The 12,420-nt window shown below is 37.6% G+C and overlaps 1 long non-coding RNA gene across 1 annotated transcript; it reads right to left on the bottom strand.

Annotated features, from left to right (window-relative positions):
• Positions 1 to 9,275: 9,275 nt before the first annotated feature.
• LOC124155277 lies at positions 9,276 to 11,197 on the bottom strand. Its single transcript, XR_006864167.1, has 2 exons — positions 9,846 to 11,197; positions 9,276 to 9,777 (listed from the first exon to the last, which is right to left on the bottom strand). It is a non-coding gene; the product is annotated as an uncharacterized LOC124155277 (long non-coding RNA).
• Positions 11,198 to 12,420: the final 1,223 nt, after the last annotated feature.

The raw sequence follows: 12,420 nt of genomic DNA, 5'->3' as shown, positions 1-12,420 counted from the left end.
TTGCGATACTGATAAGACTGAAGAAATTACTGTGACAAGGATTAGTCATATACCTAAGGCTCAAGAAATGTTTCATTAGAATAATACTTCACTATTACCGCATTTCAATGTGTATATGCCCTTTCAATTTACAAATTAGTTTCATCTTAAATTATTAACCTTGTTTTTAGGTGAAATTGGACACTTGTCAAAAATTCAAATATTGAATTGTATTTTAAGACTCATTGAGTAAATAAATATTCAAATGTCTAAAATTTAAGAATAAAAAAGAAAATATAATTCGATGAAAAACAAGATTTAGGTTTAGTTTTCTCGCCAGCCATTAGGTGACTTAGGCATGAGATCATGCAGGCTCGAAAGTTTTTTTAGTTTCATTGGTAGTTAAAAGATTCCTTTGAAAAGGAATAGTATCAAAATTTCCGCAAGCATTCCAAGAATCAACCGCAAAATGATATATAAGTTCCCCTTATGAATCACTTCCGTCATCTTCCTCGATTACTCGTTGCTCGAGTATTCCAAGCAGATGCGACGCGTCCGGTGCTGGCGAAGCTTTGATGGCGTCGAGACGATGTGTTCCCTAAGCACACCATTCACCCACCTGGCCGCCATTACATTCGCCTTGGTCTTCTACCGCTCTTCTCCAATGCATCGCTTTGCGTCTGCAAATTGTTGTGCCACGCGTCAGCCATCCTTCATTCACCTTCGCACCTGACTCCATCCAATTGCAATGAAACACGCCCAGCCCTGCATTCCCATCCAAATCACGACCACTCACAAATGCATCACGCCCCCGCACTTTTTGCACGTCCACGTCCCGTGTCCATGGCTTGAAGGAACACGGAAAAACGATAATAATTACTGCATAAATGCGGCTATATGAATTAAAAATATATCAACGAAAAAATACATTTACTTCAACTCAAATGGACTAGGGAGTATAAGATAGCTTTGACCATAACGCAAAGAAGCATGTCTAATTATGCGATGCAATTACAGTAATTGAAAATAATCAAAAGTTGTACATTGAATTGTATTTAATTTCTACCTTTTTTATTTCAATTCAGATATTTCGCTTTCTTTGGATGTCTATTATAACTTTATCAGTAATGGGCAAAATACCGCGAAAAAATAATAAGCATATCCACCAGGAATACGCAGACATTAAAGGATGATTTTGTATTAACATAAATGGAATCTAACTTCTGTAATTCCTCAAATCATTAATAAAGAATGAAGATAAGATTTTTTCAGTGCTGATCACTGCAGATACTGCATTTGTGACTGATAAAACTGTCGTCCACAGTACCGCGTTTTCTCTCCGCCAAGCGCGGTTCAACACGCAGACGCCACCTGCCCGTAGCAGCTGAAATCACTATCCCACGCCAAACACCCTGCCTCCCGTTTCTTGATGGCGAAAAAAATCAACCCCCAGTGCCTCGGAAAGAAAATGGCACGGACGTGAGAGCTCCACCGCGTGTCTACACACGCCGACCACCGCTAAGGGTTGTGGGGGTGGGGGGGGGGAACGAAGGGGTCCTCCCCACACCTGGCGTCTCTCCATGATCTCCTTCTCCCTCTCCTATTCCTCCACTGAAAGACACCGTAAAGAAATAGCCCACGAGGAAAGATTTTCCCCCGAGCCGAGCGCCACACCCACTCCTTCCTTACCGCGCCCCGAGCACTACTCTCTCATGCCACGCCGACTGACCGTCCTCACGAATCCACGGCGAACTTAGATGCTCAGCCACTCTGATATGGAAAGTCGCAGACAGATAAGCAGCTGACATAATATTTTCCCGAAGTAGGTCAACGTTCACGTTAATGAAGAATTAAGCCTCAGATGTGGAGTCAATTTCGAAATACTCGAAATACAGGGTTCACTTACTCACTGAATGTACTTGATGGAATGTTTGGAAACGTAAGAGTAACACTACAATAATCCTCAGGCAAGTGATTTCGCATAGGTATTTAGAAACAGGGAATCATCTTCTTTAGATTTATATCATGAATGTTTAATTTACTTACTCCATAATAATAGTAGGGTGAAAAAAAGCGCCCTGGAGCACCTGCCATTTTTAATTACCTCCCCCCTACACTTAATTACGCTCCGCCATCTTTAATTACGCTATCACGTGACTTTTTAATCGACCGTCACTTGTTTTATTGATCGTCATTTGTTTCCCTTTCATCTTCTTTATCGTTATTCACCTATTTCTATTTTCTCTGACATAATTTACTTTTACGCTTCTCATTTTGTTTTCTCTCGTCGTTTGTTTTACCAATAGCAAATGATTTTCGATCGTCATTTGTTTCCCTTTCATCTTCTTTATCGTTATTCACCTATTTCTATTTTCTCTGACGTAATTTACCTTTACGCTTCTCATTTTGTTTTCTCTCGTCGTTTGTTTTACCAATAGCAAATGATTTTCGATCGTCATTTGTTTCCCTTTCATCTTCTTTATCGATATTCACCTATTTCTATTTTCTCTGACGTAATTTACCTTTACGCTTCTCATTTGTTTTCTCTCGTCGTTTGTTTTACCAATAGCAAATGATTTTCGATCGTCATTTGTTTCCCTTTCATCTTCTTTATCGATATTCACCTATTTCTATTTTCTCTGACGTAATTTACTTTTTACGCTTCTCATTTTGTTTTCTCTCGTCGTTTGTTTTACCAATAGCAAATGATTTTCGATCGTCATTTGTTTCCCTTTCATCTTCTTTATCGATATTCACCTATTTCTATTTTCTCTGACGTAATTTACTTTTTACGCTTCTCATTTTGTTTTCTCTCGTCGTTTGTTTTACCAATAGCAAATGATTTTCGATCGTCATTTGTTTCCCTTTCGTTTTCTTTATCGTTATTCACCTATTTCTATTTTCTCTGACGTAATTTACTTTTTACGCTTCTCATTTGTTTTCTCTCGTCGTTTGTTTTTCCTAATATAAGATTTTCGATCGTCATCTTCTTTTCCCAAGCTGCTTCCCCCACTCCAACCCCGCCAACCTCTCCCTCCCCCTTAACCGCTGGATGTTCTGGGTTCGATAGGAAATAATTCGACAAATGAAAGGCAAAGAGGTGGTAGATATTTTTTTTTTATTGTATGTATGCATGTTTACAAACATTTTATAAATTTCAATTATCGATAATATTATCCATTCGGGAAACTATAGTTTTCAAGTCATTTGCTATGCTCGATAAATCTGAAGGGTAATTCTTGGGACATGGGATACCAAAGAGATTGAGATCATTTCTTCCAGCCCTCACCATAGTGTTATTAAATTCACTGTATTCGTAAACATCTTTCTCTCTAAAAAAGTAGAGGATCCCATTGGTATGTCTAAATGCAGATTGTATACCTGTAGGTATCTGTGGCATTAATTTTATGTGACGAGCTTGACTCTTCGGTCTAAAAGTGCACTCATCCATTTCAACAATGAATTCCCCACTATGAAATATTAGTGTGCGGGCAGAGTATGTATTAACAATTGCTTGAATTCTAGCGTTTCTAGGAAGGCCGGCGGATATAATATTCATAGGACGACCTTCAACTAGCTCCATTGTTGGATAATTAACCATGTATATCAGGCCCTTGATAAATATTACAATTTCTCCACTAGGCCTGCGATAAAGAGCATCAAAACCATTGAAATCTTGCTCAGGTAAAAATGGTAACCAATCTGTGATAAGCTGAGGGCCAACGATGTCTATTCTTTCAGTCACTTCCATATCCACATACCAAAACCATTTTTCATGAAATAAATACAGCAAATTATTGATTATGAGTAACTGGCGTACATTATCAAGTTCACACAAAGTCGGACGGTGAGTATTATTTTTTGCAACATTCGGTTCTGCTCTGAATCTATCCTCCGGATATTCAGGTGCTCCCTCAGCATCATCATCGTTCCCCTGAACTGGATCATCTTCCTTCTGAGGTTCCAAGGGTGGTCCATAGAGAAATTGAGCTGCTAGTATATCATCTTCATGTAGTGTCAGACGGTAATTATAATGGTTATAATACGCAAACATCAGAGAATTCTCATAATTCGAATGTGTAATTCCTAGAGTGTGACCAATTTCATGGAGAAGAACGGCGAGCAAACTGACTTGAAATTCAGGAAGTTCAGGATGATCCATTCCTAAGTACCACATTTCATCTTGATCGATGTGGATTTCTAGTGGAATATCTCGACTTGATGGTAATTGCGCATGAGCTAATTTTCCACCAATCCCATCCAAAGGCGAAGAACAAAAATGTCTATTTAAATATTGTTTATGATTGTACCGTGTATTCATTATGAAGATATCCGGATGTTTAGGATCATGCTCGAACTTTAAATTAGCTGCTTGACTCCAAATTTCAAACGCTTTCCGAGCTAACTCCATGTACGTCGAGTTCACAAATCCATAATGCCATTTTATTATACCTTTATTCCATTTGTAATGGTATACAGAAAACGCAGGATCATCAACAACTCCGCAGCGTGGTCTATTGGTTAAATTCAGAGTCATTTCATTCAATTCCCCATCTTTTGTAATGTTATAGTATTCTTGAAAAATTTCCAAAGCCTCTTTCAATTCCGTATGGTCAATGCTAGTAATTTCATTTTCGGTCACGTTCAAATATCCATACTGTCGAAGATATTCTGCTACGCAATACGTTTTATTGGTGTGGGTATTTTCACTGGATAACACCTTTTGTACAGCAAGCTCAGTTAAGAGCAAAAAGATATAGACTGCTCTCATTTCAGTGTGAAGCGTAGCACGTGAGGGAATGAAATGAGATTCACAATTTAATACGAACTGAATTTATACACTTTTCAACGATGAGGGAGGGGGAAGGCCTCATCATAAGTCCGTTTACGTGATTCTTCTCTTATCCTATAATCACCCCAGGCTAATGTCGTGATACCATCTCTACATATATAGCGTTTATCATCGTTTGCACTCAAGGCTACTTTATTTATTTTTAGAGTGTACATTTCATGTTTATTAGATCGTAAAATGTACATCTGTCGATACTCTACGGAATTATCGAGTAAACACTTTTCGTAATGTTCGAAATTAATAGATTTTCGAATGACGGGCTTGGCAATACCTTTAGCCTTCTTCACTTCTTTAGCATTTTCCATACGATAGGAGTAAAGTTTGCTTCTCAAGCCGACAAAATTCGTCATAATGTCACCATTACATTCATCCTTCATCTTACCAACCACTTTTTTATTAAAATTTGAGAAACACTTGTGATCACAGGGATATGCAGATGTATCGTACAGTTCTAAGTTTTCTTTCATGTCTTCGTATATGTCATTAGTCTCAACATCAATAATCATACCATCTGTATCCATTTGATTGAGCGATATCTTATTCCCATACTTCACTTTAAGGTGACCGTAAAAAAAATCGTACATTAGGGTTTTGCTTAGATCCAAAACTGCTTGTCCTGCATAAATTGGCTTCACCATTTTAATCGTTGACATTCTACTGTGAACAGCCACCAAATTTTCAGAAAATATAGTTCTATCTAAAAATCTCGAACTGGAGATCAATTTATTCAGTCTTTTTTCGTTACACACCAATTCAAGGTCAATTCTTCTCCTTAAATTCTCCATCAGCTTACCAAATACACTATTTACCATAAGTTTGAAGAAATCCCTGTCAAAATCATTTTTTGCCAACTTCCGTTTTTCGGTATTAATGTTTATGTAAGGATCTAACCATCTCGATTGATCAAACTCGATCACTCGTCGAATTCTATTCAGCTTCAGACCATATCTAAGGGCTTGTTTTAAATTAACATAATGAATTACATATTTTTCTTTTGGCTCAAGTGTTGTCAATAATTTTCTGAATTTACCAGTAGGAGGTATTTTATTTTCTGGACAAAATGGAAGATCCGAGTGAGTTTCATGTATATTATCGGGATAATCTAAATCAACCTCGAGAAAATATCCTTTAGGATTGTCATCTGAAATATTCAAATTAAACTCTCGAATTTCCTCTTCACTAAGCCATTTAAAACTACCACGAGGAAGAGGTTGAGACATTGCCCACCCATAGAGATTGTTAGCATCCAAATACAAAAGGTATCTATTAGGAATTGACGCATCATATTCCCTCATATATTTATTATTTGCCTTACTGTACCTCTTACAGCATTGACTAATACCTCCTCGTATTCCATTTTCTGTCATCAGCAGCATATCGTAATCAGTCATCAACTCGAGAGTCACCCCTGTATGCTTTAACATAGCATCAAACGCTAACCCCGGTGATGTATAATACCATGCAGGGTCAAGCTTATACGTTTCCATGCAAACATCCCGAAAATTTTCAAAAATATCGGATAAAATCGTAACATCTGTTTTCAGGTATAAGTCGGAGTATTCACCGAGAGTCTGGCAATTGAATTCAAACCAAATTTTTTGAGCAAATTCATAATCGTCATCGCTTACTGTTTCTCCATTAATATGACTATAAAATTTCTCCTTCGGTGGTAAACATTTTTCCTCTAACTTTTCCCAACTGTCAACATATTCGTATGGAAAAATTCCTTTCCTCGTAACAAGGTTCAACTTATCTCCATAAACTCGTTTTGTATGAATAAATTTCTCTCGGGGGAGATTGTCAGCTAATTTTGATAGGGTCGAAGCCATAAATCGAAATGTATCCACAAATCTAATGCTGAAATTGTTACCGATACTTTTGCTAAAAGATATATACTTTTCCTCAGAATTCGCTATGCAATTAATTTCTTTATTATCGTAACCTAAATTTGGTACAATAAAATGAGCATCATATCCGCTTAGGTTATGAAAAAATACAGGGAGAAATTTGGGCATTTTAAACTTTAAATTACATTGTGAATGTAAAGCTGCTCTAAACTTTCCAGTCAAGTGACAATGATCTTGAACGCGATCAGCACCCAATTCTTCTCCACAAAGATGACAATACTTAGCGGATTCAAATGCCTGTTTTTCTTCTTGTGTTAACGCAATCATCTGTACCGTATTTTGATACATATTTTGTACTAGTTCGGCTACCTCTTTGATCCAATTCATAAAAACTTTCGCAGCATCTCTCCCTCGATAAGAAATTGGTTCAAATTTTAGATTATTTGTACAAATAAGTAAAAAACAAAAAGACATTATTTCATGTTTTTCTATTGCACACGTATAAGAATGCTCATCATTCGAGCAACAATGTTGAACCTTCGGAAGTATTGACTCAAAATCGGCTACAACTATGGCAGGGACACGCATTGCACGACCAACATTTTTAAATTTCAACAATTTTTCATCATCTCCCGGCATAATTATTTTAGAAGGAGCATTTTTCATACAATCTAAACGATGTATTTCGAGTTTTTCATGCGTATGAAAATGACAGAAGCAGCGTTTGCAAACGTATATAGAATTATGATTTTTCGTAATTTGTGAATGAAGCAATTTATTAAACGATTTAATCCAACAATAATGTGATTTATTTTCTTTAACTAGATAAAGTAAATCTCTATGATCAGATAGTTCTTCATCCACAACTTTTAAAGGATACACGTTATTTTTCTCATCTATACCGAAAACATTAATAGAAATATTATTTTTTATTTCAAATTTACTAATATCTCTCAAAATAACCGGATATTTAATGCAATTCCAATCATACTTTGTTTCAAAATTTTTATCCTTAATATATTTTATAACTCTAGAGCATAAATATCTAGGTGCTGTTTCTGCCATGTATTTGGAATAAATCGCATATTTAAAGCAGTATATATCATTATTCTTAACATTTATTACTGATTTGGTATCATAAATTCTCTTTGGGAGTTCGATGAAAGTGGATCCGCCCAGAGGACGATATTTATTTATTCGTAATTCTAAACCTGAAATTTCACGTAAAGTCCACCCTGATCCCTTTGCTTGATGTTCGGATTTTTCTTTTAGTAATTTAGCAAACAGATGCTCTACAATTTCATCTACATTGTCAGTCTCAAATATTCTAACATTTTCCGTTTTAAACCATCTTTCATCCGTAAGTTCCTCTTTAGAAAAATTACACTTGACCAAAACATTGATTTTTACCGGAGAAGATTCCAATACATATTTAATTTTCTCAATGACCAGTAACCTGATATTATTCAGAAATGTGATTAAATCACTTCCCTCATCCAACCCACTAACCCAGTAAGTCTTTAATCTATTTTTCGCTGCCGATTGAACTTCAACCATTCCCTTTACATTTCCTGCTCCAACTTGTCGTAAAACATGTCTTCTATGAACCTCACTACTCTCATGAGAGACTTTGTTACGAAAATATGTGTAACAAATTTCACATAGTTTATCTTCTATTGTATTAGCTCCAACACTAACATGTCTTTGGTGTACTTCACTAGCTTCATGTGTAAGTCTATCTCTAAAATAAGTGTAACAAACTTCACAAAGTTTATCTTCTATCGCATTAGTTCCAACACTACCTTGTAAAACATGTCTTTGGTGTACCTCACTAGCTTCATGTGCAAGTCTATCTCTAAAATAAGTGTAACAAATTTCACAAAGTTTATATTCTTCCGGATTAACTCCAACACTATTCTGTAAAACATGTCTTTGATGAACGTCACTAGCTTCATGAGCAAGTCTATCTCTAAAATAAGTGAAACAAATGTCACAAAAAGTGTCCATGTTCTCAATGAATGTTATGTACACTGATGCTTCACAATACCTAATCTTCTTATTCACTGCTAGATAATAAGCTACTTACCGTTATATATAAACCAGAGCTCCGACCAGCAGGACGTAACAAGCAGGAAACCGGGGAAAGTGTTTTCTATTTCTAATATTCTCTCAAGAAAAACTTATTCCTTCTCCAAATTATTTCTTTTATTTTAAAAAGGTTTTTTTTACAACACAGTGATGTGAATAATCTGTAATTAAAGAAAGATCAAAATTTAAGTAAATATAATTAAACACAAAAACCTAATTTAAAAAACAAAATTAAATAATATTAAATCATAGATACCTTTTAATCTTCCAAGGACAAACGCTCTCCGTCCCAGGTGAGCGTGAGAGGCTCCCCCTCCCCCCGGTTCACAGCATCCACCGCTTCCCTGTTGAAAACCTTTAAGTATCTTTTAGGGAGGAAGAGCCTCCCTCGCTGACCAGCACCCTCAATCATTGCCGAAACCCCATCCCCATACCTAGTTTCAACCACCCATAGATATGTTATGGTATATCTAAAACCTACAACAAGGTTTTCTTTTTTTAGGAAGGGAGGGAGTTCCTTGTTCACCTTCTGAATTTTCCTTCTCAAGTTCTCCATCTAGAAAGAAAATACATGTTAAGTATTAGGGAAATAATCGTATATAACGTTAAATATATACATGTGAGGAAGAAAACTAAGCCCCACTTACTGCGTTCGGTTTTGGATCGCCTCTGGTGTACTCTACCGCCGATCGAATTGAAGTGGTGAATTTGGAGGAAGATGCGAGCTCTTATATACCTAAAAGAGGGGTAATACTTTCGAATCACTTAGGGGGAAATAACTGGGAGTAGGTCGTAATCATCCAAGGAGAACTGCACTAAGTGAGAGGATGACCTTCCAGTACCGAAGCATGAAGCAAGAGGTCTGAAAATGTCCTTGAGAGCTGCACGTGGTATTTATCCTTTCATCATCACTGCGGTGAACCACTGAGGCGGATATGGTAATCACAAGATGAAACAGCATCAATCCAGAGTGTTGGAAATTCTCTCAAGGATTCCGCGTGAGAGGCCGACCTCGGCACGTGCGTGTCGATCAGCGGCTAAGTGGGTGGGGCAGCGCAGATTCCGCGTGAGAGGCCGACCTCGGCACGTGCATGTCGATCAGCGGCTAAGTGGGTGGGGCAGCGCAGATTCCGCGTGAGAGGCCGACCTCGGCACGTGCATGTCGATCAGCGGGGAAGTGGGTGGAGCAGCGCAGATTCCGCGTGAGAGGCCGACCTCGGCACGTGTGCGCTTAATAGCGGAGGAATTAGGGGATGATGTAATACCACTTGATATTCCAGAATTCCTATTCCCTATTTCCGGTACCAACAGGTTCACTGGGGAAAACCTAAAATGGCGCCCTCGATGGTCTTTGAACCCCTTTACCCACCCTACTTGCGACACTATCCATATATATATAAATCGGGCGAAAATTCATTACAAAAATCATGAACAGCCTTTTAGCACAGCCGGTGGGTTCTCTAACCCTTTGGAAAGAGATAGAGGAATTCATATTCAAATTAAAAGAAAAAGCAGACGAAGAATTTAAAAAAATCCTCCAAGAGGCGGAAATAAGTCCGGATCCGAGTGCTTTGCACAATGTCTGTGATCAATATGAAGCATTTTATGAGAGAGAAGTCTTTCAAAAATTAACTGAAGATTCGTTAAAGTCAACTATAATAGAAAGGCTGCGTTATTTAAACAAAGATAATTATAATTATTACATGAGAATTTACAACTGGTGTGATTATTACTAAGCGATTAGTCACCATTATACACTCATATAGCGTCTCCCTGTTCACTCGCAGCACAAACGGCTTTGATAGATTAAAAGACGCATTCCCTATCCTAACTCACACGCCGAAATCCAGTATCCGCCGCTATATACCTTGTTGGATATCTCAGGCAGGAGACCGAGCACAACAAACGGCTGTTTAATTACCTATTAAGAAATATGAGTCAGCAAAGGAATTACAAACTTAAATATAAGAAACTTACAGAAAACGCGCGTGATTTATACAAGGGATCTACTAATGCTGCTGGTTTTGACCTTCGAAGCGCATATGACTACACCATTTCACCAGGAAGTCGTCTGTTAGTAAAAACAGATCTCCAAATTGAGCTGCCATGGGGGTGCTATGGGAGGATTGCCCCGAGATCTGGTCTGGCCTTAAAATATGGAATAGATATTTCAGGGGGAGTACTGGATTTCGATTTTCGCGGAAATGTGTCAATTATAATTTGTAATAATAGTAGCGTCGTCTTTAAAATAAATGCTGGTGACAGAATCGCACAATTAATTTGTGAACAAATATTAAATCCTGATTTGGAAGAAGTGGATTATATGAATGAAACTGAGAGAGGATGTAAGGGATTCGGTTCGAGTGGAGAGAATTGAAAGAGTAGCCTCTAATTGTATGAAATTAAATTATTTGAATAATAATGTATAATATGATGTTTTTTAAAAATTAAAAAAATTATTTTAAAAAAATTTATCTCTACTTTTTTTTACCTAAAAAAAATCTTTCAACCATAGAGAATACTAATTAAGAGAAATATTAAAGAAATTGAGAAATATCTAGAATTTCCCCGTCTTCATTGAAAATGAACACTGTCCCGAACCCAAACGCCTGAGGACTCCCTACGTACAATGCAATTGCACTCGGCATGTCCGTTACGAACCAAACCACTCCCCATGAACGCCCCGTCCCCGTGGGATCGAAATACGAGCCTGGGGGTAAACCGTATTGTTCAACGGTAGCCGACAATTGTTCAGTGCTCAAAGGTGGTAGATTGTCCGCAACTGATAATAACAGTAAAACTGCATACGTACAATTATTTGTAGGAGTTCCATCATGTATCTGGATCTCAAACGGTGGCATATCCAATAAGGCGGGGTCTTCATTCAAAACATTGTCCAATTCCTCCATTAAAATTTCAAAATCGAGATGAAGCGAATAGGTTTGTAATTCATCCAGCGACTCCTCTCCCATCTCTTCACTCGGGAATCTGTTTTCGCTATTTTCCAAAGGAATTCTGGAATGATCTAGTGGGGACATTTTGGTTGAGGATGGGATGGGTTAGAAGCACACACACACACAACTTCACTTAAGAGCGGTACACGGACTAACAAGGGTCGTTTTAAGCGCCGTTTTTATGAATTTATACACAAGAGGTATATATATCCACTAACAATAAACACCACTTCACTTGCCAGCGAGACACGTAATAATGAGGCTCGTATTGAGTGCAGTTACTTCTAAGACGGGAGTGTTGGAATTGGCCGCGACTGATCTTGACACAAATAGCGTATTGTGGGTCACCTTTCAAAGAAATGCAAAACTAGCAGTTGGTGGTAAAAAACTCCAATTTAAAAACCCACTTGAATGCGAGTCAACTTCATTCGAAAGTGGTATGATTTCTCACGCTGAAATCCTTCCAATATTGGAGGATGCCATCGACGGTGCTACGGCCCTATACGCATTCAGTGAGGTCGAGTGTAATTTCTTCTCCGAATTAACAAAACGCACTTTCATATGTTTGGAAAAAGAACTTAATTGTCCGGCGCCGGAATTATGTTCTTTTGAGACAATAGGATGTTTAAATCCTTGCCATAAGTTACGTAATAGTAATTGTGCATTAAGGAATGCTTACTCACTCGCAAAGTGGATGCGA

Source organism: Ischnura elegans, chromosome 1 (genome assembly GCF_921293095.1).
Source record: "Ischnura elegans chromosome 1, ioIscEleg1.1, whole genome shotgun sequence".
Lineage (NCBI taxonomy): Eukaryota > Metazoa > Arthropoda > Insecta > Odonata > Coenagrionidae > Ischnura > Ischnura elegans.
This window is presented reverse-complemented; position numbering and strand designations above follow the sequence as displayed.